This window comes from Sturnira hondurensis, unplaced genomic scaffold, assembly GCF_014824575.4.
Source record: "Sturnira hondurensis isolate 20B ecotype Veracruz unplaced genomic scaffold, ASM1482457v3 Scaffold0002840, whole genome shotgun sequence".
Classification (NCBI taxonomy): Eukaryota; Metazoa; Chordata; class Mammalia; order Chiroptera; family Phyllostomidae; genus Sturnira; species Sturnira hondurensis.
Window position 1 is genome coordinate 13,190,276 of NW_028075471.1, and position 25,646 is coordinate 13,215,921.

At 38.0% G+C, this 25,646-nt stretch overlaps 1 pseudogene; it reads left to right on the forward strand.

Annotated features, from left to right (window-relative positions):
- The window catches only part of LOC118983630 (small nuclear ribonucleoprotein-associated protein N-like), a 58,175-nt pseudogene that overhangs the window by 782 nt on the left and 31,747 nt on the right, over positions 1-25,646 (forward strand).

Genomic DNA, 25,646 nt, shown 5'->3' on the forward strand with positions numbered 1-25,646 from the left:
TGTGGAGGATCAGAGATATAAACGGACCTCTCCAAGATCACACAGCCAGGCAGTCACAAAACAACCCTTCCTAACAGTGTGTACCTTGACCCCAAGGAGGAGCTGTGGTTGCCAAATGCTCCCCAGACAGCAGCATCTATAGAAGTTCCACAGTGTTTTTGTAAACCCTTGAGTTCTCAGATAGTAAGAAAAAGGCCGTGGTGGGGATCATTTCAAGATTCTTTTATGTTGTATAGTTTTGAAAAGAGTAGAAATAAAAGTACTGGACAAGAAAATGGGGACATTTTCATGAAGCTTTAGAAAGAATGAAGGATTGTAAATATTGTGAGATATATATATATATATATATATATACATATATATATATTGAATATGGATTCAGTTGGTATATTTGGAGCTCCTGAAGCATCATTTGTCTTGATATAACTAAGCCAACTCAATTTTGATTTTGGGCCCCTGTCTCTTCATGTTGGCAGGAGTCTTATTCTCATTCATTTTGGGAATTTGTCACTCTTGATACCTAGGGTCTAACTCTGTGCTAAGGGATGGCCCTGTGAGGGAACCTTCTGGCTGCTGGACCACAGAGGTGGTCTTGGGGGTAACATTGTCACTATTCACAGAGGCTGGTTCTGGAGCTTGTGGCTTCTCCATTGCGAAGCTTGGGAAATAGGGCTCATTTGCTGGGCTGCCTAAGATGCACCATTGAGTCATTTTTTTTCTGGGACTCTGCTGTTTCTTCAGGAAACTGCCAGGAAGCTGAACCTGGGTACTGGCCCCATAGGACCCTTTCCTTTGTGCCTCTCCAAGACCCGTCTCAACTCCTATCCTCTTCGCCTCTGCCCTCAAAAAAGATAGGCTCTGTCTGCTTTCTGCCTTGCCACAAAATTTTGCTGGAAGCTCAGAAGCCCAGAATCTGCTATCTGCTTAAATGAGAAAAAGAGTAAACAAAAAAAATATATAGAAAAAAAACAAATATGTCACATTATTTATATTCCAGCCCCACGAATATAGGATTTTGTTCTGGATGGGACTCTGAAAGTATTCATCCTAAGTTCCCTATTTTGCAAACCAAGAGACAAAATAATTGAGCTAGTCAGTGCAAAATGCAGGATATAAAGGAAAGTTTTTTTCACGTGGTTAAGATCGCATTAAATATAGCTCAGTAGTTCACACTTCAACTAATTCCAGGAAAAAATTGTTTTTAAAATAAAAATAAAAATTCTTTTGTCAAGTGGATGAACATCCACAATCTTTACCTACTTTATGTGCTTAGATTTAGGAATGAGGGATTTCTTAGAGTAGTTCATTTATTTCCTAAAGAATCATGTTTGTTGGCTATAACATACTCTTTGAGATCATTTTCCTCAATAATCCTTCCTCAATAAATAAGGAAGGATTTATGGCCTTATTGATGATGCAAGCAGACACTGAGACATGCTTCTCTGGAGAGCTGTTTTCTTGAGAGATGCTGACATCTGTATGGTGAAACCAGTAGGTTTCACCATACAGATGTCAGCATCTCTCAGCAATAAGATCAACAATGCCATAAGCCCTACCCTGCCATAGCTTGGCAATTAATATCTGAATGTTCTTCAATTAATCACATCTGATTCACTTACAAATTTAGTGAACTGAATGGAAATGTGGGTTTATACTGAGAGTACCATTCAACTTACAAATTCTTGGGTGTGTACCTCCTCTGAAGCCAGGATGAAATCTAAGGCAGGTGCCCCATTGAACTGAGAGATTTTGTGAATATCATTAAACACCTTGAAATGGACATTTTTTCCCATTGAGCAGTGGGAAGTGTTCCATAACAGAACTTCTGAAGCCAAGGGAGAAGGGAGAGAAGTAAGAGATGGTACTAAGAACAATCTCATTGTCCCTTCTTGATGTTTACAGCTGGACTGTGAAAGCCAGGGCAAATTCTAAGCAAGGAATTTATTATGTAGAAACTTATTACATGGGCTTGATATGACTAGTTTTCTCCTAAGTGGGAATCCAATGTAATAATAATGGATGCCACTTTTATTTGGCATTTTATTTGGTCAGGTACTGGTAAAAGCCTTATCTTATCTCGTCATAGATCATTCTATGAAGTAAGCACTATTGCTGTACCCATTTTACAAATGGGGAAGCTGAGCACAAAGGAGTTCGTACTAGCTTTAGGTCACAGAGCAGAGCCATTACTGGGAACCATGTCTCCCTGACTACCTAGGGACCAGCCCTCGCCATGCAGGAGATGGTACACTCGTACATTGTGTCCTCCATGGTGGATAATATCTCATGACAAATTCAGCTGATAATAGCCTCAATGTGAATTGGGGACTATTTGGCCTCCTTGGACTTCAGACTTAACTACATGTGCCAATTTGCTTGGGGCATTGCAAAAGAATATTTCTCAATTCCACTTAATAACAGTTTAAGTCTTAAAAACATCCCTCAGGAATTATTTTAATGACTTCCAACATCAACATATGAGATGAAGTCCAGAAGAATGGAGGGAAAATTAAAATTTGTGTGGAGAATTGAGGAAAGCGTACAGATAACATACATGAGGACATTGTGGCCACCCTGTATAAAAATGGACACAAGACATGTGAAAAGCCACATTTATAGACCCATCTTGTCAATCACTCCTTTATTTATTAATTCCACAATTCTTTACCGAGTATCTATTACATGCCCAATACTCCAGAGACAGCAGAGCGTGGTGATTAAGAGCATGAATTCAAGCCAGACTGCTCTGCAACTTATTGTCTGCATGATCTTGGGCACATTACTTAGCCTTTTACTGCCTTAGTTTTCTCATCTATAAAATGGGGATAACTCTTTCTATAATTCTCAGGTCCCTAAATCACAGTGAGAGTTAAATAAGTTAAATATTAATGAGCTAATATATAGGGCCAAAATCTTAGGAGCATCTTTCATTCTCCTCTTTCCCCTCTACCTCTGCCACTACATAATCCTAAATCCACCTACTTTTCTCAGTTCCATGGCTACCTCCAGTTTCTCTTTCCTGGACCACCCTCATGGCCAAACTTTTACTTCTTTCTCATCCATTCTCCACAGTAATCAGATAAGCTTAGTAAAATATGGTTCACCCCATTGGGCCTTTCAAAACTCTCCCATTGGTTTCCCATTATACACAGAAGAAAGTTCAAACTTCTTACCATGTCCTGGGTGATGAGGTGCCTGGTAAAATACACTTCCCAGTTAAATTTGAATTCCAGGAAAACAGAATAAAATGTTTAGTATAAGTATTGCATGGGACATAGTTATGGTATTAATACTATACACTACTCACTGCTTACCTGAAATTCCAGTTTAACTGAGTGTCTGGAATTTATTTATTTGTTTCCAAATATGATAGCCCTACGAAGGAGGGCCTCTGAGTCGGAGCTCTGCTCACCAAGTCTCACTCTGCTCTTCCAGGCTTACAGGCTTCTCCCCCACAGCCCTTCCTTCCTCCTGTCTGAAGGATTTCTCCTTGCTCTTCTGCCTGGAATCTCCTGCTCTTCCGTGTTGTCAGGGCTGGCTGCATCTCGTTACTCAGGTCTTCCCTCAAATGTCACTTCCTCAGAAAGGCCTTATCATACTATTCCACCTTTACCTGGCAGGGGAGGGGTCTTTCTTTTTGAAATTTCAGTCAGGTTTATTGAGGTATAATTGATTGTGTTAGAGAGCTCTGGCTACTATAACAAAATAGAACAGCCTAGGTGGCTTATAAACAAAGAAATTTACTTCTCAAAATTCTTAAGGCTACAAGTCCAAGACCAAGCCATCAGCAAGTTCCATATCTGGTGACAACCTGCTTCCTGGTTCCTGTCTTCTTGCTGTGTCCTCACATGGTGGAAGGCATAGAGAGCGTACTAATTTCATTCGTGAGGGCTCCGCCCTCATGATTCAATACCTCCCAAAAGTCCAACTTCTAAATACCATCACATTGGAAATTAGGTTTTAACATGTGAATTTGCCAGGGGCACACACATGCAGTTTATGGCCTTGAGACACAGTAAAATTTATTCTTTTCTGTGTACAGTTCTATCGGTTTTGACAAATGCATATGCTCATATAACCATCAGAGCTATCAAGACATGGAAGAGTTTCCCCACCTCCACAAATCCCCCATGCTCCTGTTCAGGCAACCATTGCCCCCATTCTCAACCCCTGACAACCACCTGACCACTGCTCTGTCCATCCACTTTTGCCTTATTGGGAGTGACATCATAATGGAATCATACAGAACACAGCTTTTTAAATCTGGCTTCACTCATTCAGCATAGTGCACTTGAGGTTTATCCATGTTGTTGCCTTTGTGAGACTTAATTCCCTGTTCCTGTGGAATAATACTTCGTTGTATGAATATACCACTGCTTGTTTATCTGTTCACCAGATGAAGAAAATTTGGGGTTATTTCCAATTTTATGAATAAAGCAGATGGTTATGACATGTTTATTTGCATATGGGTTTTTGTGTAGGTCTAATTTTTTATTTTTCTAAGTACCTAAAAGTGGAATTGCTGGTTCATAAGGTTGGTATATTTTTAACCTCGGAAGAAACTACCAAATGTTTTCCAAAGTGGTTGTGCTATTTTGCATTCCCATCAACCACATAGGAGAGCTTATAGAATGACAGTCATTCTATAATCACATCAGCCATATTGTCAGCTTTTTAAAAAGCCATTTTAATACTTGTGTTGTAGAGTCTAATTGTGGTTTTCATATGTATTTCACTAATAACTATTGGTTAACTTTTTACTTGAGCATCTTTTCTTGTACTTACTCATATCTTCTTTAATGGACTGTTTTTTCAAATTGTTTTGCCCATTTTAAAAGTGGTCATTTGTTTTCTTGTGATGAGCTTTGAGAGACTTTTCTATATTCTAAATACAAGTCTTTAACAGGTATACATTTTGTGAGTACTTTCCCCCGTGTCTGAGGCTTGTTTTTCCATTTTGTTATTGGCTGACCATTGAATCTTCGGTAACTTCTTCCCTGTAACTTTCAACTGCAGGATGATTTGATTATGCCCACACCACTTACCATTTTCTAAAGTGATCTCGTTCATTATGGGCCACTGCTCACTATAAGGCAAGTGTCACAGGAACAGGGACCTCTGTCTGTGTCACCATTATATTTTCAGGACTTAGATCTGTGCCAGGCACATACTAGGCACACAACAAATACTTGAATGGATAGTAATTACATCCACTAATACTTTCTGAGTGCTTATTAGGCTGTTGGCACTCTGCTAATTAATTCTTATGAGTTACCTCAATTAAACCTTAAAATAATGCTATGGATATGTTCTATTATTGCACCCATTTAATAAGGACATGTTAAAAATAATAAATAATTTGCTGGTTATTTAGCTATCTTGGATCAGAGTCTTCTATACTCTGTTCTGTGGTGCTTGGTCTGGGACTCTGCAGGCCCCACCTGTGTTTGGCCAGCCGCTTTCTGTTAGGTTCAGCAGTAGGGGGTGCTAGAGGGACCTGGGAAGATGGAGAAGAGAGAGGAGAGAGAAGGACATGCTGCTGCTGGGTTTGCTTGCTGGTGCTGTCTATATATCTCCAGTATGGGCTTTAAACTTGGCAAAGTCCGTTGGTTCCAGTAGCAGGAGTTGGTTCGAGGTTGTGTTTTTTTCCATTACTCAACCAGCTGTGTCAAACTTTCCCAGAGACACGAGCACCATCAGGTACACCCTCTTCAAAAGACAGTTCCAGGGATGGGGGTCTCTTCCTCCAAGCCTCTGTGTTCCCTCCCTCCCCCGATCTTTGCTTCCCTCTTTTCTCTTAACTGGTTCCTAATAAAACCTCTTTCTTCCCCCAACACTTGAGGTGGTAGCAAGCTTCCTGCAGTACTACCTCTGCCATACCCTAGTGTCCCCTTTCTGTCTTTCTGGTTTCCTATCTATGGTTAATCTTTCTGTTAAAAAGATTGGGATCTAACTGATGCTGGAAACTGAGTACAGACAATCAATAAGCATCAGATTGACAGCTGAGAAGGAGTGTGGTGCTTACACAATTAGCGTCAGTGAAAGGAAGAAAGTTAGAAATGCCTCTAGAGAGGAAAAAACAAAGCAAAGACAAATTGGCAGTTATTATTAAAATCTATTACAATACATTCCCAGAAGACTGAAACATATTGTATGATCTTGGCAACTCCCTCACAAAGCTGAGGCAGGACAATTCTTAGAAAAGTGGTGTTGGAATAGACAATACAATAAATGTTCTTTTCATTATTGTTTCAGATCCAACTTGAGCACTGCTTCTTGCACGAAACCTTCTATGGAAGACCTTCTCAGATGTTCCCTAGAACTGCAAAGCTCCTTATTCCTATTCTGGGTTTCATGAGAGATGATGGAAAAACCAGAATCATACTCTCACAGTATCCCAGGGTCAGGGGACAGGATGTGTGTGTACTTATGACCTAGTACTGGCCAAAGAACTAGAAGACATCTCTAGAGGAGGTGTCTGGGGAAAAGCTTTGTCCAAAGATGTTAAGAGACTGCTTCTCATTAAAAACTTCTCTCTTTCCTTTGCTATCCTGGATACCTCCTGCTTCTTGGTCTTGAATGTGGTTGAGATGCTTGGAGCTGTGGCCATAATATTGGACAACAACGTGACATGCCTAAAGATGAAGAACCACCGAGGAGAACAGGAAGAAACTATGTCCTTGATGACATTGTTGAGATGCTAAATCAGCATAGCAATACCCAGCTTCAGACTTCTTGCTAAGAAAGTAAACCATAAGGTTTGAGTAATTGTTCAGGTTTCTTCTTCTTGTATGTAAACACATTTTACCTGGTATGCCATCAAGCCCCACAGCTGGAAGTGCATATCTCTTCTCTTGAATAATTAATCCTTCTTATACATTTTCCTATAATTTTGCTGTAGGGTCTGATTAAATTTTATATATTAAAAAGATTTCTAAATGTATCTATTTTCTCTTACTACACATACCTGTGATCATCCTACATGCATGTTTCTGTTTCTTGACTTTTTCACATGTGTTTTGAAGATCTTAGTTCTACACATAAAGATCTACCTTATCTATGTAGTCTTTAATAGTATAAATTTATCAGAATTTATTTAAATTACATTACTAAAGAACTTCTGTGTTGTTCCAGTTTCTGCACATTACATTAATTCCACATTAGTTCACACTTCTTTCTACCAATGTGCAAGTATTACTCAAGGGTAGACACCAAGATGTAGACTGCCTGGTTAGATGAATGGAAGCAGTTAGGAATTTAACAGGCTGTACCAAAGGACCTCTAATTAGGTAGTAATAATAATAGAAGTTAAAATCATGCAACTGCTCCTTCTTTGACTCCACTTATCTTCTTAGATTCTGGAGCTATAGCAATAAGGGGCCTTTCAACTGGTCAGAATATCATATTGTCCTGGTTTTTACCCACCACCTTCTATCCCATCTGTGGGACAGTGGGGAGATGAGTGGGAAGAGCACAAGTTTAACTGGCCACCAGATGGTTCTGACATGATCTGGCTGTGTGACCAAGTGGATGGTACCAGGCTTCTTTGAGCTTTTGTTTCCTTATTTGTGAAACTGGATGAGAAGACTTCCAGGATACTGAGGGAGCAGATATTGTTTAACCAACCTATTTGCCTTACCATCTTCTCCTCCCTCCATCCTTTCCTGATATTCTTCAGTTCTCAGAGATCTATGGGGAACTTAGTGTGTTTATACCCCACGTAAGGACTAGTGTGGTGAGTTTGAAATAAAGACGAGCACTGATCTTCTGTAAAGAATTCGATGCTCTGCTGCTGTTTGCTTCTACACATGATGAGGGATGTGTTAAATTCATCTCTGAATCAGGCCAGCATTCTGAGCAAATCCTACCCTGTTTAAGTCCCCAGTTAATAACTGTTGAACAGATAAATCAAGTAGACTTCAATTATAGCGTTTCAGAATGACACTCTTTTGGGAACCAGGGATTTCCAAAAATAAAATAAATAAAAGCAAAACAAATCCCTGCTTGCCATTTTGACCATATGATAATTGAAGTGTTATTTCAATCTAGGGATGCAAAGTTCTCCATAAAACAAACAAACAAACAATGGTGTTGGCTCAGTAGGTTAAAGCATCATCTCACAGACCAGAAGGATGCGAGTTTGATCCCGGATCAGGACACATGCTTAGGCTGTGGGTTCAAACACCAGCTGGGGTGTACAGGAGGCAACTGATTGATGTTTCTCTCACATTCATGTTTCTATCTCCCTCTCTCTCTCTGCCTCTCCCTCTTTCTCTCTCTCTTCCTCACTCTCTAAAAAGCAATAAAAAAACAAGTCCTTTGGTGAGGACAAAAAAAACAATAAAGAAAAGAGAAAAGAAAAGAAAAATTCTAACAACAGCACAAAGAAAATGGCGGGGTGGGGGTGTTGAAGTTCATAGGAATCCTTTGCAAAAAAAAAAAGAATCCTTTGCAATGCCAAGGAGGAAGAACTGCACTGAAAGCACAATACCATTTGTCAGAGAGGTCAGATTCAGGAATAAAACTGACTAATGGGCGCAGGCCTGCGAACCACATGATCGCAGTTCAGTTCCCAGTCAGGGCACATGCCTGAGTTGCAGGCCAGTTCCCAGCAGGGGATGCATGAGAGGCAACCGTACATTGATATTTCTCTCCTTCTCTCCTTCCCTTCCCCTCTAAAGATAAATACATTTAAAAAATCTTTAAAAAAACCCTGAGAAATGTGTCTGCCAAAGAAAAGCACACAGCAGCCTTCAGAAATGCAAGAAGAAGAGAGGAATTTCAGTGTCATGCACCATACTAAGATCAAGTAAAAAATCTGGATAAAAAGATGACTTTATAGCTCATACAACTTTGGGGAAAATGCAATTGGTCCAGGGAAGCATTATAGGCAGGCAGATGAAATGCACAGATTGTTCATGAAAAACACCACAACATTAAGAAAAAAAATCAACATTTCAACCAGGTGAGGAATGCTTGGATAAAGAATGAAAAATTTAGCATATTATGAAAAACTCCATGCTTCTATTTTAATAACTTGCATTTTAAAATTTATTGCCCCCCCAAATAAACATTTTAGTATAGATTTAAAAAGAAACCAAGGGTAGAAAAACTTTTCTTAAAAACAAACAAATAAAAACTTCATAGTGTAAACTGGAATTAAACTTACAGTTTGAGAAACAGCTAAATTCCATTAAACCTTTATTTTATTGAGTGCTTATGATAATGAGTACATTATAACAATGATACATGTAATGCGAACCTATAATTTGTATAACAGACACATAATATACAGTAAATTATGTAATTATATCATTGATATAATATATGATGCATAATATGAACATAACAGGAAATAATGTAATTTAATCCTGTTATACTAGTAATAGCTAATATTTATGAAGTACCTTCTATATACCAGGCCTGGTTTTCAGCATTAAAATTGGTAGGTGCTCATAAGTTTACATGAGGAAGTCAAGATTTAGAAATGTTAACATGTCCAAGGTCATGCCGTTGGTAAAGGGGAAAGCTGGCATTTTAACCAAGAGGATGTGGACCCACATTTGTAACTTAAATTTTAGATGTGAAGTTCTGTGCTGGGCATTATGACTCATGCTGGACATTATGCTAACCCATCCTGAAAGATATTACAGTTTCCTTGGGGAGACACACATAGACACAAACAATAGCAGTACTAGGCAGAATAGATAATGTACCAAGGAGAAATTCTGGTGGATGGCATGCAACAGAAACTAAGTGGCTGACTTAGGCAGTAAAAGAAATCACTATAAGGATGTTGATAACATCACAGAATCACTGGAAAGACGGATAGGAAGCCTTAGAAAATGGGCATAGCCTAAGTGAAATTATCTGAAAGCAAGATTCTCATCACAGAATCTTCCTTTAACCAGGTATAACAATATTTAATTTTGAAAGAAGAAAAAAGCTGAAAATGTTAGGAAAGTCTTCATTTGTTAAACAGATAGTATCCAGTGTTTAACCTCACTGACTGTATGGCTTTACAGTTTCTTAACTGTTTAGTGTGATTGAGAATAAAAAACAATTGTAAGGTTCTGGTTGATTTTCACTTGATGGTATTAAGAGGTTATATTTGAGATGCTTTGTTATTACCATAGAACTACCAAGGGTTTTCTGGATTTGGGTAATATGCAAAGCACAGAATTGATGAAGGATCATCACAGTCTCCCAAAAGTGTGAGTCTCCCTGACTTGACTAAATATCTACAAATGCCTCTCAGTATTGACAATGTCATAGAAAAAACCTGTGATCTTTTTGAGAAAAGACATTTTTTCTTTACAGAGATTATTGTGGCACTAAGCCAAAGGCACGTAGGACCAGCATCAGCTCATGGAACTTTGGAACACAACTTAGGCACAGTGACGACATAGGGGAATGATTCTTTTCCTGGTTTTGGGTCCCTGCCACCCTGGCTATCATACATATTTTATGGGCCTTCCAACAACACCCTTCTCCTTTTTCAAAGAGTATAAAGATTAAATTCACTTCTCAGTTTTTTAGCATACACAGATGGTTTATCTGCTCTGGGGTTTGATTGTGTTTTCAAGTCTCTACTTGCAGTCTCTCAGAACTTATCTAAAAATAATCACCACGCTGCAAATCGAGATCTTCGGATCAGGAAATATTCTCTGATTTATGAGCTGTACATGTTGGGTGTAACTGACAAAGCCTCATCACTCATCACAGGCTGACTGCTCTCTTCCTCTCTCCCTGTGCGTGGCTCAGACATCCATTTCGGATGGGATTATAACACACAGCCTTGTTAACCCTGGCAGTGGAGCACTGGCACGAGTTTTCCCTCTCTTAGACCAGTCAGTGAGTCCCAATGACTGGCTGTATTTATGAACGTGGTGTTCCTTTGAACATAGAGCTGTGGCCTGAATTGCTTTTGGTGACATTCCATTCTGGGCAAACTCCTGGATTCACACCACTAACTGGACCTGTGCAGATAATTGTCTATTTTCTGAGAATTATTCTTCAAATGCTGGAAGATATCAGGGTATCTATAAATCCAAAATGAAAAACGAGATCTGGTTTACATGCTACAAATTTAAAAAGTCCGTACTATTTCTCTTACTTGTGGGTCCCTAAATCAAAATAATTGAGGGTTCAGCATCCCTTTCTCTTCTACTTGTATCACATTCTGTTTTGAAGCATCCAAATCAACAATATATGCAACTCAAAACAACTTCTTGCTCCTGATAGGAAAAGAAAAAAAATCCCCTTCTTCTCTAGCAGTGAGAAGAGATAAATCTCCCAAGAATGAAAATCTTCTGGGTACACTTCTCTGGCTTGAGAACCAGAAGAATTAGAGCATAGGTCTTCTGATGTTGAATCTATTGCATATGCTGCATATATAGCAGCCAGATGGGTGGTACAAAAAGTGAGGCAGACCATATTTGCCTTATAATGGTACCTGTGGCCAAAATAGTCACTACTCACCAGATATTCTGTGTGGTCCCTTATATTTCCCAGTGTCTCTGGCAGATAGATTAGGGCCATGTGGCTAGTTCTGTTCAACAGGCTATACGTGAAAAGTGTTGTATCACTCCTGGGTCAAGGTTGTTAGTAGCAGGGAGGCCACCTCTGTTTCCTTCCTCCTCAGTTGTGGTTACTTTGGAAGTCATATCTTTCACGTAAGGGGGGAGATGGTTTCTGATACACATTGTAGAGTATGCAAGATAGGAAGAAATCTTTGTCGGTGGGCCACAGATTTTCAGGTTTTTCCCAGAGTGGCAGGTAATGCTGATTACCCAGATGAGCATCTGAAATTATATATTTAAGCACAGAAATATGTTGGTTATTAAACATATAGGACATGTTCCCATTGTCCCAACAAAATAGACTTTTCCTTAAAAAACCTAATATTTGAAAATCATATATTGGTTAAGGGGTTAACATCCAAAATATATAAGGAACTCATATGGCTCAATAAAAACAACAACTCCCTCCCCATCAAAATCAAACTGAAAATTGTGCAAGGCCCTGGCTGGTGTGTCTCAGTTGGTTGGAGCATCATACTCTAAACCAAAGGGTCATGGGTTCAATTCCTGGTCAGGGCACATGCTTAAGTTATGGGTTCAGTCCCAAGTCAGTGTGTATGCAAGAGGCAACTGATCAGTGTTTCTCTCTCATATTGATGTTTCTCTTCTCTCTCTCTCCCTTCCCCTATCTGTAATAATAAGTATATCTTTGGGTGAGGATAAAAAAGAATTTTTTTTAAGTGGGCAAAGAACTAAACAGGCATTTTTCCCTAAAACATCCAAATGGCCAAGGGGTACATGAAAAGATGCTCAACATCCTTAGTCATCAGGGAAATATAAATCAAAACCACTATGAAATATTACTTCACACCTGTTACGATGGTTATCCTTAAGAAGACAAGAAATAACAAGTATTAGCAAGAATGTGAAGACAAGGGAATGCTTGGGCATCGTTGGTGGGAACATAGCCACTGTGAAAAACAGTATGGAGGTTCTGCAAAGAATTAAAAATAGAACCAGCTTATGATCCAGCAATTCCACTTTTGGTATATGTCCAAAGGAAATGAAGGCAGGATCTCAGAGAGATATTGACACTCTTGCGTTTATGGCAGCATTGTTCACAATAACCAAGATATGGAAACAACCAAAGTGTTGTCCATCAATGGATAAATGGATAAAGAAGATTGGATAATCTTTTTTCAAGGAGGTGTTATTCAGCCATGAAGAAGAAGGAAATCCTGCCATTTGCAACAACATGGATGACACTTGAGGGCATTAATGCTAAATGAAGAAAGGCAGATGAAGGAAGACAAATATTGTATAATTTCACTTTCATTTATATGTGGAATCTAAAAAAAGCTGAACTCACCATTCCAATCAAGATGGCAGAGTAGGTAAATGTTGTGTTCACCTCCTCCCAGGGCCCTATGAAAATTACAACTAAATTATAGAACAATTGACCTGGAAAACCATCCAAAGACTAGCAGAACTTAAGTCCTATAACTAATGATATAAAAAAGAAACTACTTCAAGACTGGTAGGAGGGATAAGATTTATTCCTGGGATGGAGGCTTGGTTCAATATCTACAAGTCAATTAATGTGATATACCACTCAAACAAAATGAAGGGTAAAATTATATGATCAAATCAATAAATGCAGAAAATACATTTGACAAAATCGAGCATCCATTTATGATAAAATCTCTCAGCAAAGTGGGAAATAGAAGGAGCATACCTCAACGTAATAAAGCCCATGCGTAACAAACCCACAGCCAACACCATACTCAATGAAGAAAAACTTAAAGCATTTTCCTTAATAACAGGAACAAAACAAGGATCACCAGTCTTGTTAAACGTAGTTTTGGAAGTCTTAGGCAAAGTAATCTGATTTAAAAAAAAAGAAATACAAGGCATCAAATTGGAAAGAAAAAAGTAAAGCACTCATACTTTGCAAATGACATGATACTATATATAAGGAACCCTAAAGATTCCACCAAAAAACTACACCGTATTAAAACTAATAAATGAACTCATTAAAGTAGAAGGATACAAAATTAATATTCAGAAATTAGTTGCATTTTTATACATATTGTATATATGATATACAATAATGAACTATCAGATAGAGAAATTAAGAAAACAATCTTATTTACAATCACATAAAAATACATAGGAATAAATTTAGTCAGGAAGATGAAAGACTTGAAAATTGTGTCACTGGGGAAAGAAACTGAAAATACAAATAAATGCAAGTATACAACATGCTCTTGCATAGGAAGAATTAACATTGACCAAATGTATATATATTCAAAGCAAATTGTAGATTCAAAGCAATCTCCATCAAAACACCAATGGCATCTTTCACAAAGCTAGAACAAACAATCCTAAAATTTAGATGCAATTTTAAAAGGCTCCAATTAGCTAAAGCAATCTCAAGAAATACAAATAAAATTGAAAGTATCACGCTACTTGGTATCAAATTACAGTACAAGGCTATTAGAATCAAAACAGTCTGGTACTGGCATAATAATAACAGACACATAGATCAATGGAACAGAATAAAGAACATAGAAATAAACCCACACCTATATGGTCAAATTAATCTATGACAAAAAAAGCAAGAACATACAATAGGATGAACACAATGTCTTCAATAAATGATGTTGGGAAAATTAGACAGATGCACACAGAAAAAGAAACTAGACTACCCTCTTTCACCATATACAAGAATTAATGCAAAATGTATTAAAGACTTAAATGTAAGACTGGAAACCATAAAACTCCCAGAAAAAAACATTGGCAGTAATCCTCTGACATTGCTCTTAGTAATAATTTTTTGATATAACTCCTTGGGAAATAAAAACATAAGAAAGAAATAAATAAGTGGGAGTTCATGAAACTAAAAAGGTTTTGCCGAGCAAAGGAAACCACCAACAAAATGCAAACACAGTTTATTAATGGGGAGAAGATATTCTTTAGTGATACATTCCATTAGGGGTTAATATTAAAAATTTATAAAGAATTCACACAATTTAATAGCAACCCCCCAAAACAATATAATTAATAAATGGGTAGAGGGTATGAATAGACATTTCTTTAAAGAAGACACACAGATAGCCAATAGACATATGAAAAGATGCTCGACACCATTAATCATCACAGAATGCAAATGAAAACCACATTTATATATTACTTCACACCCATTGGAAAGGCTATCATTAATAAGTCAACAAACAACAAGTGCTGGCGAAGATGCAGAGAAAACGAAACCCTTGTTCTTATTGGTGGTATTGCAAATTGGTGCATCCACTGAAGATAAGAGTATGGAGGTTCTCAAAAAACTAAAAATAGAGCTACCTTATAACCTAGCAATTCCATATCTGGGAATTTATCTGAAGAGGTTCAAAACAGTAATTCAGAAAGATAGATGCACACCTATGTTCATTGCAGCATTATTTATAATAGTGAAGATATGAAAGCATCCTAAGTGCTCATTAATAGAGGAGTGGATAAAGAAGGGATGCATATATACAATGAGGTATTATTTGGCCATAAAAAAGAATGAAATTCCATAATTTGTGACAGCATGAATGGACCTAGAGTGTATTATGCTAAGTGAAATAATTCAGACAGAGAAAGACAAATACCATATGATTTCACTTATATGTGGAATCTAAAAAACAAAAGAGATGAACAAACAAAACAGAAATAGGCACAGATACAAAGAACAAACTGATGTTAGCTAGATGACAGGGTGGGGGACTAGGTGAAAAAAGATAAGAATTACAAATTGGTAATTACAAAACTTTCACAGGGATATAAATTACATCAAAGGGAATATACTCAATATTTTTAACAATGATATATAGTTGTTAAACTATATATAGTATAAAATATACTATTTTTAACAACTATATATAGTGCCAGGTGGGTATTAGACTTACCAAGGAGACCACTGTGTAAATTATATAAATGCCTAACTACTATTCTGTATAACAGAAACTAACACAAAACAATATTGAATGCTAAATGTAATTGACAAATAAAAAATAAAGTTAAAAAATAGCTGAACTCGCAAAAACCATAGAATGGTGAGCACTAAGGGGTGAAGGTGGGGGACTTGGGGAGATGTTGTTTGATGGTACAAACTTATAACTAATAGTTAAATTAAGTTCTGGAGGTATAATGCCCAGCATAGTGATTATAGTCAACAATATAAACTTCAAAATTGCCAAGAGATTAAATCTTAAGTGCTTTCACCACAAAAATAAAATGATAATTATTGTGATGTGGTAGAGGTGTTAGTTAATACTACAGTGATGACCATATTACAATATATACAGAGTGAGTAGGTTTATAGTTGTTTGTATGGAAAGTAATATAATAATTAATAAATAAGAATAAACTCTGTGTTTCACATACTCACAACTGTAAACATACTTTTGCCTCATCCTGTATGTTTTAAGTCAACACATTGTACATCTCTTTTTTTATATAAAAGATTTTATTTAGTACCTTTAGAGGGAAAGGGAAGGAGAGAGGGAGAGAAATATCAATGTATGGTTGCCTCCCATGCGCCCCCTGCTGGGGACCTGGCCTACAACCCAGGCATGTGCCCTGACTGGGAATTGAACCTCGATCATGTGGTTCACAGGCCTGTGTTCAATCCACTGAACTACACCAGCTAGGGCTATAAATCAACACATTGTACATCTTAAAGTTATACAATATTATATGTTACATGTCAATTATATCTCAATTTTTTAAAAAAATTTAACAAAAAATAATACTGATAGTAGATAATATTTATTTTACCGTCACAATGTCACTTATTATCCCCAGCTTACAAATGAGGAAACTGAGGTGTAGTGAAGCTACCTTGCACATGTCACACAGCAGGTTGAAAAAGGGTTGGCAGATTTGACTAATAAAAATACATGGGACATACTTATACTAAAATCTATTCAATGTTTGTCTAAAATAGAAACTTAACTGAGTTTCCCATGTTTGAACTGGCAATCCTAAGCAAGAGGGGCTACAAGAATTTGAATCCAGATAGTCTGACTCCCAAGTCCACGATCTTAATCATAAGTTATTCTGCTTCTCAGGGTATTTTCAGTTTTATTTAAGACATGGATAAAATAAATACTTAATTTTTCTTTCATCTCTGTTTTAGACAGTGAACTGACAAGGTACAACAAGTATGGGGATAAATGGTCAGTGTGTTAGAGCCACACATCAGACACACATCAAGGAGTGGTGGGGACTATGGTAAGTTTGAGACCATGTGCTCCATCTAAAGATAGTGCACTCCATTGTGTACTACTCAGCCATAGAAAAGATAAAATATTGCCTTTTGTGGCAACATGGGTGGACCTTGAGAATATTGTGCTAAGGAAAATAAGCCAGACAGAAAAAGTGAAGAACTGTATGATTTCACTCATATGTGGGATATAAAACTGAAAGCAACAAATAAACAAATAAGAAAAACAAATAAATAAAAACTCACAGACAGAGATATCAGTTACCAGGGAGACAGGGGTGGCAGGATGGTCAAGGATAAAGGGTCCAAATATATGGTGATGGAAGATGATTTGACTTTGGGTAGTAGGCACACAGTGCAATAGACAGATGAAATACAGAATTGTACACTTGAAACCTATATAATTTTATTAACCAATGTTAAATTTAATTAAAAAAATAAAAGTAAAATAAATACAGTGTAGATTCTTGCCACCGGGAAATGTAGGCTTGCAAAAGAAAGATATTTAGAATTTTTGGTAAAATTTTCTTATTTTTAAGATGTTGGGAACTTAATTAAAATGCTTATAATCCTGCCGGGGTCCCAGAGTTCAAGCCATAGAGAATAGGACTGTAGGCTGGAATTGACCTGTTAGTCAGCAGGTGTGACCTCTGCATTTGTGGGGAGAATCTTCCCAAGCCGTTGTTTTATTTGTCTTTAAGTTTCTGGGAAGCTTCACCTTCCAGAGTCTTCTTATGCAGGGGCTAGTTTTAAGACCACACTCTAAAATGTGAAATCATTATTAGGTGTGTATTTAATTTAACTCAATGGCTAGTTATTAAATGTCTGCTGGGTGAGGGCATCATGTAAAAATACTACAGTGCTATAGCCACCAGCAAGTTACAATTCCCTCTTTGCTTGTCTCTCACAAGTAATAACCAGACAAATAAGCAGAACCCCAGGCCAAACTGAGGCAAGCCTTTGAGAGATGAACAGAAGTTCATAAGATGTATTCACACAAAGAAGAGAAATCTGGTTGAGTCAATTTGGAAAGATTTCATTAAGAAAGTGACACATATGAAAGACCTTGGATGGGCGGGACTTCAGTAAACTCTTAGAAACAGACTTAAAGGGAAAGAGAAGAGTGTAAATGAGGGCACAGACTTCAGAAAGTTTTCCGTTGCGGGAGCAGGAAATGGCCTTAGAAGTTGGAATGAGATCAGGTTGGAAAAGTAGGTTGAGGACCAGGTAACGGAAGATTAGAATCCAAACAACACATTCTCATGATGTGTCCTATATTGTGCTTTATATAATCTGATGTCCTCCTTGTTAATTTCTCAATTTGCCCACATAGGTACCATAGCTACTTTGCATCTAGGAAAACTGAGTCAGAGAAGTTAACTAGTTTTCTCAAAGGTGACAAATCAGAGGAAAAGTTAAGATCAATACACAGCTAAATTACCATATGTTTCAGACTATAAGACACACTTTCCCCCAAAATTTGGGAGGAAAAGGGGGAGTCTTATGGTATGAATGTAGCTCACCTGGCTTGCTGTTGGCGAGGGCAGTGGTGGAGTGGGATCACAGGTTATTAAATATTTTGGCACAGTTTTTGCTTCAAAATTTTTTTCTCTATTTTCCTCCTTTAAAACATAGGTGTGTCTTATGGTCCAGTGCACCTTATAGTCCTAAAAATAGGGTGTGTTAGTGGTTGGCAAAATTTCTGTCATGAGACAGTTAGCAAATACCTTTGGCGCAGTGGGTTGGTCACACTGTCTCTGTTGCAACTGCTTGGCTCTGCCATTGCTGGGTGAAAGCAGTCACAGACGATATATACACAAATGAGTGTGACTGTATTTCAATAAAACTTAACTTACAAAAACAGGCAGCACCCTGGATTTGGCCATGGCTGTAGTTTGCTGACACCTGGTTTAAATTTTTTCATGTTGTTGTTTTATAGGTACTTTGGGAATTTGTCTGTTTTGTTTGCTGTGGTATTACTTGTGCCTAGAAAAGGGGCTGAAATATAACAAGGGTTTAATGTTCCTTAACTGAAGAGTGATGCATTCCCTGGAAGTTAATATACTGATACACACCAACAACCCGATTTAATACATTTGGCCTAGAAGTCATCCTTTCTACTACCCTCCCTCTCTAACAATATTCAGTTGCATCATGTCCCATTGATACCACTTTTTAAAGGTTTTCTTTTTCCTTTTTTATCATTTATTTATTTAAAAACATTTTATTGTTCTATTACAGTTGTCCTGACTTTTCTCCCTTTGCCCTTCTCCACCTGGTCCACCCCTTGCTCCTAGCCAGTCCCCACTATATTGTCCATGTCTGTGGGTCATTCATACACGTTCCTTAACTAGTCCATTCTTCTTCTGTTACTTTTTAAGTATCTTTCTTTGCATTCACTGCCACCACCACCATTTCTTGCCTTAACTGTTTCAGCAGACTTGTCTCCACACATATGCACTCAGTCACCATCTAATTCAGCCTCAACATAAAGCCCAATCTGAATAGCAGGTGTATTCTGCTCACAACTCAGTGGAATCCCACCTTATTTGGAATAAAAGCTAATCTATTAGCCTGAAGAGTTCACTCATAATCCAGAGGCCCCTGATTACTGTCTAATCCCATCTGTGACATCCCCTGTACCTTTTTCACCCAAATTGAAGGTGCTCTTTTCTCAGATGACATGAGGCTCTTTCCTGCCACAGGACCTTTGCACAGTTTCCTCCTCTCCATTCCCCTTATCTCCATTTATCTAGTTCAAATCTTTTTGAGCTTTGAAAGCACAGCTTCCTGGCTCTCTGAACATTAGATACCCTGCCTGCTTTCTTACAACAACATCATAGTCCCTATTACATTTGTACTTAAAGAATGAATTCTCTGACTCACTGTTTAACGCCTGTCTTCTTGCTGCTTCTGTTCAGGGTGGATATCCTCACACCCAGGACAGTGTAATGCATGTAGACGGTGCTCAGAAGTAGTTGTTGAATGAAGGCATGACATCACGGAATCAGCCTTGGAAAGGATTTTAGAAGTTTATCTAGTTGAATCTTCTGCCCAATGCTTCATTCTGAACAATTTAAGTGGATTGAAAAGGGGTTGAGCCTGTTTCTTGGCTTCTGCCATCAAAAGCAGCCCTATTTTATTTACTTTCTGCACTCTAACAGGTACCTTTGTGGAAAATGCTAATCACAGTCCTCAGAAGGGTTAATGCTTATGGCAGCAGTGGTTGTCCCTCTTACGGTGATATCCTACCTCCATTTTCACCTCTCGTAAGTTTCAATTTTTCTCTGGATAGATATCATTCTTATGATGAGTAAAAGTCTAATAATGTTCTCTTAAAATTATATATTGTCTTTCCTTCCAAATACAGTGATGCTTATTAAAATGAATTATTCAATGTCTAGTTATGAAATATTTCAAGCATAAAAAACAGAATGAAAAATAAAACTATCCACAGCTCAAGTCTGGTACTTTAAAAATATAGAAGGTTATCCCTGGCTGGTGTAGCTCAGTGGATTGAGCACGGGCCTGCGAACTACATGATTGCGGTTCGATTCCCAGTCTTGGCACATGCCTGGGTTGCAGGCCAGTTCCCAGGAGGGGACTCACAAGAGGCAACCATACATCGATATTTCTCTCCTTCTCTCCTTCCCTTCCCCTCTGAAGGTAAATAAGTAAAATATTTTAAAAAATAAATAAAAATAAAAATACAGAAGGTTTTGTTTACTCTTAAGTAATAAGGGAGTAGAAATTATTTTATTCAATTCAATTTTGCAGATGGGTTAATTAGCAAGTAGAGTTTAGCTAACACTTCTGTGGTAATATAGTTAGAAAGGGGAGGAACTGGGATTACATTCCAGACAATTCCAGGGTCCACAGACTGCCTCATCTTGCATTGTCCCAGATTCCCTAGTACTCAAAGAGTAGCTCTCAATTTCTGTTTATAATATTGCTGAAAAGTGGTGAAAATTAAAGTCTTCTTGAGAACATAACATAAATTGAGCTCAAATGGAGAGCAATCTTTTCTCTTGAGACATCATCGAATGTAATGATTCTTTGGGAGAAGCTACTATTACCTGCATTTTGCAAAAGGAAAACCTGAAGCAAACACAGTGCATGGCTTTCTCTGGACAGTCATGTCAAACCTGCATTTCAAGAAGGTGGTTTGCATGCCAGTTACACTTTTGCTGTGTTTAGTTATATATAAAATGAAAATTTCAATCTTAGCTTTTAAATTTCAGATATTAATTTTACTTTAAATGAACTAAAGGACGAAGGAAATGCTTTTCATTGGTGATCTATTCTTTCTTGTGTAATCTTGTTTTCTTTATCACAAGATGAGGGCCAGTTCCTGAAATGCTCGGTAGGGTAGCTTGCAAGCATGTCTGAGGTGTCAGAAGTCAAGACAGTCTGTAAGAGTGTGAGAGAAAATTTGTTGATGACTGTTAAGTGCAGTTGTTTTAAAGCATACAATTTCCCCTTACTGGGATGTGTTAATTCCAGCTAAACTCACTAGCGCCACCTATTGGAATAATATATTTTAATAAAAATGAAGTTACAGGCTTAAAGTCTGCACTATGAGAAAATGTTCCCTAGATGGCAATTTTCCTGCCAAAGAAAAATAAAATTAAGCCAGCTCACTGAAGGAAACTTAGGTGAGCTGTAAGTATTTTGTTTTGGGAGAAAAAAAGGCTTTAATTTTTCAACTTGATAGCACAGAAAATATTAAATAATAATGGAATACAAGGCAAACAAATACATAATTCAGAAATAGGCTTTTCTCCAAATGGGCACACAGCCACCTCAGTGGAGACTGTTTCTGGGGGTGAGAGCATACAGGGCTTCATTTATGGGCTGGAGGCTTTGTTTTCAGAGCTGTCTCATAGAAGGACCCAGAAATCTGCAAAAGAGGCAGGAATCATTGCAGACCTTACCTGCCCTTTTACAGAAAGGAAAAGTGCTCCTTTTCTTCTCTCCTACTAATCAACACCATTTATTTATTCACAAATTATGAAATGTCCCCTCTTACATTTCTTATCCTCATCCCTACTCTCCTCTACCACTGAAGTACTTTTTACATGTAGTGTGAAATCTGTAGAAATATATACTTCAGGGGAGGGAAATAGTACTAAGAAGATAAGCAACAAGTAGGACGGTGTGTACATATGATCTGTGTATATGAGTAAAAGAATAAGGAGGAGGGGAAATAATTCTGGTAAGTGGCATAAACATTTTCCTGAAAGAAATAAAATGCAAAGCAAAACAACCAAAACAAATATCTATCAATAGAAGTTACGTTTAGGGAGAAGGGTAGGGAGAGAGGATTTTGCTTTTCATTTTATGTTTTTGTACTTAAAATTTTTCTACTAATATACTTATATTACTTTTGTTTATTAAAGAAAATGCTAAGGCAAACCTAATGTATGCTGTAAGAATTCCAGATCAAGATCACCCTTGGACGTTAGCTGTGCCAAGAAGAGGCTGAAGAGACTCTGGAAGGCTGATGACGTATGTCATGATCTGGGAGCTGGTACTAGTAACAAAGGTGTGTTTGGTTTGTGAAAATTCAACAAGTTATATACTCAGATTTTTCCACTTTCCTGAATATGTGCTCAGCTGGAATAAAAGTTTCAAAAATGAAGCCCAGAGGAATTCTTGGGTAGTACGATTATAGACCATTGTTTTCCTTTCTACTTCCCTGTATTAAACTAATAAATGTTATCAAAGTCAATGAAAATAAACTCAATTTTGGTTCTTTTTTCCTAAATGTATATTTCAAATATATCTACTTATACATTGTTGTAGTTAATGGAATTAGAAAAAAATTCCATAGCACATGTGCTGACAATTCCCTTACGTAAGTAGGAACTCTCCTTTGAGTAAGCCTAGCTGGTGTTGTCTGGTCCCTGGTCTCACAAGCAGGGACTCTTGGTGGGGCCCTCAGCCAACACACTCAGGCTTTCCATCACCGGCGCAAAAGCCCTGCATGCAGTGATGGGAGGCTGCTCAGCAACGAGCCAGTACAGTAACCACACTCTGAGTCAAACTCTCCTGTTCCTCCTCGGAAAGGAGCCTCAGTGGCTGCCCATCTGCTGGCATCCACAAGTTCAGATTACCTCTTCACCAGTGAACATTTGAATGGGCTTGCAGATATTCTGATACATAAATTTTCAATGACTGTGGCTGCCATGTTCTTTATTTGTAGCAGCTGCAGCACACCCTACAGTTGGGGAACACATGGATTGTTTCTATCAGCTTCTGATAAGGTGAGGAACACCAAAGACCCGGGTAGGGTTACAAGGCAACCATGTGCTTGACAAATATCACATTAACACCCATTTTTGTTGTTGTTGCTGGGCTTCTTTTCTTTTTCCCCTCCATATTATTATCAATGATGCTAAATGTACAAGTTAGAATTTTAATCTTGTTGCACTCAGATGACAGGTAAAGTTTGTGTGAAACTAGTAAGGGCTTTATCTATCACCCCAGTGAAGGGAGTTTCATGTGCTAATACTAAAGTACTAAATACTTTGCTTTTGTAATTTTCTACGATATTATACTCTTCTTTTGTTCCTTTTTATTTTTTTAAAGATTTAATTAATTATTTTTTTAGAGCAAGGGGAAGGGAAGGAGAAAAACTGGAAGAGAAACATCAATGTGTGGTTGCCTCTCACATGACTCCCACTGGAACCTGCCCCGAAACCCAAGCACGTGCCCTGACTGGAAATCGAACCAATCACCCTTTGGTTCCCAGGCCCACACTCAATCCACTGAGCCACACCAGCTGGGGCTGTTATACTTTTCTTTAAAAAAAAACAATGGATAAAATTCTCACATGTTTTTATTGGTGGCAACGGACATTTCATAGTGGATTTATAGATTCACTTATCTTAAAAAGAATAATGACCTATCCTGGCATGATTTCCCAATTTTCACTTGAAAACTGTCTGTATGTAGAAAGTAGACTTTGTGCCAATGATAAAAAGGAGGAACAGTAGTCACTATAACAACTGTAATTTTAGCACCTGTCCTTTACTGAACACCTGCATGTGTCATGTGCTGAAGTTCTGCTTTCCCATGTATGAGGACATTTAATTTCTGCTCCACATTATGCTTGTTTACAAGAGAAAAAATAGGTCCTGAGACAGTTGATAACCTGCCCAACATCATACAAGGTGGTATGCAAACAGCAGAGAGTGGGGTTTGACCTCAGATCTTTGGTATTCTGAATGCCTGCTTTCTTTCTTCATGGGCTAATATATTGTGATTGCCTTTGTCACTTTTGGAAGATTTGTATTTAAACAATTTTCAGGTAATAATTGGTGTATTAAGTACATACTTGTGGGAAACCTGGAAACTGACTACTTCACAACCAGCTCTAGGAAATTGACAGATTAGAAGGCACACTCTCTTAACTCTAGTTTAAGGTGCCTAGGTGGGTCATCGTGATGGTTATGACACTTGAGATTCCTAGGGGCAGAAAGAGACTGAAAAATGGGTTCTAATACGATTGAGTCTGCTGGTCTCCACGGTGGTGGTGGTGGTGGGATGATTTTCTGGGATTTAGATCTATTGGCTAAGATTGCAAGAGCCAGCTCCAGCCATGTCACAGATGCTGGGAAACCACGTGGAGAGAAAATCCCCTTTGGGATGCAGGTTGTAAGGCAGTGATACTGATGGGAGCCCACTTCACTTGTTTCACAAATATCTGATCTAAAAGCACACAATCTCAGGCCAAACTGTCTTCTCCAATGGACTAAAATGTACACACATGCAGGAGCTGGCTATCTAATGTGAATAAAGCCTATTAATCTAGAAACGGTTTATTTTCAGTGTTGTGGTCACTGGTAGAGGTCGGCTATCTAAGATGCCAGAAAATGAAAGGAGAAATGAGAAAACAAAGACTCATTCTGCTTAATCAATTCTTGGGGAGTGGGACTTGTGCGTGTACATATTTTACAGTATTTTCATCGTTGCTTCGCTTGGTATCCAGCCCAGCGGCAGTACGACGTACTTTAAGAACTTTAAGGTCAAATGGTAATTTGGTTCTAGAATTTGCCACAGGAGTCCCGATGCCCACAGAAAGACGACAGTTTTGAACAGCGTATTTCTCAATCCAAGAGGTCATGTCAGGCGGACTTTACAAAGTTTACATAACAAAGAGCAATTCTATTAACTAAAATGATTAATTCCCGTCACTACACATCAAACAGAACTGTTACAAAACATTACTGTCTGGGTTCACATTGCACTGCAAGGGTTTTCACAAGTTCCATTTCCAATCACTCTCTTGACAATGCCATAGGGTTTTTTGTTTGTTTGTTTTTTGAGGGGGTGGTGGTGAGTAGACATTAATTTCCAGAAGAATCCATGAATGGAGACTGAGTAGGCTGTCCTCCTGAGTGTGAGATGTGTGGCACTGATGTGTGGCGGGAAAAAGACAACAGCCCTTCTGAGGAGTGGAGGCCTCCCACAGATCTGGATTGATGAGAAACGCCCTCACGGCACAAAGCCTGGCTTGTCCTCTTCAGAGACAATGGGTCATTTAAGAGGCTCACTGCATCAAAATTCTAAGTTACTCCTTTAAGACATGTTCAAATTTATGTCTTACAGCTGACAGGAAAAGTGAGTAGGATAAGCCTCTTTTGTGAACTCCCTTGCAAAGAAATAGGCATGTTTTGGAGGTACTGTCTGCCTCACATGTATTCTAAAAAGGCCTAACAATTTACTGAGCCCATTTTCTGCTTCTTAAAAAATAGTGATAGAACTATGAAAAAAGCAATGAAATCCCAAACTGAGAGATCTGGATTTGAGTTCTGATCCTGCCAATTATCTGATGATCCTAAATATGACACCTAAAC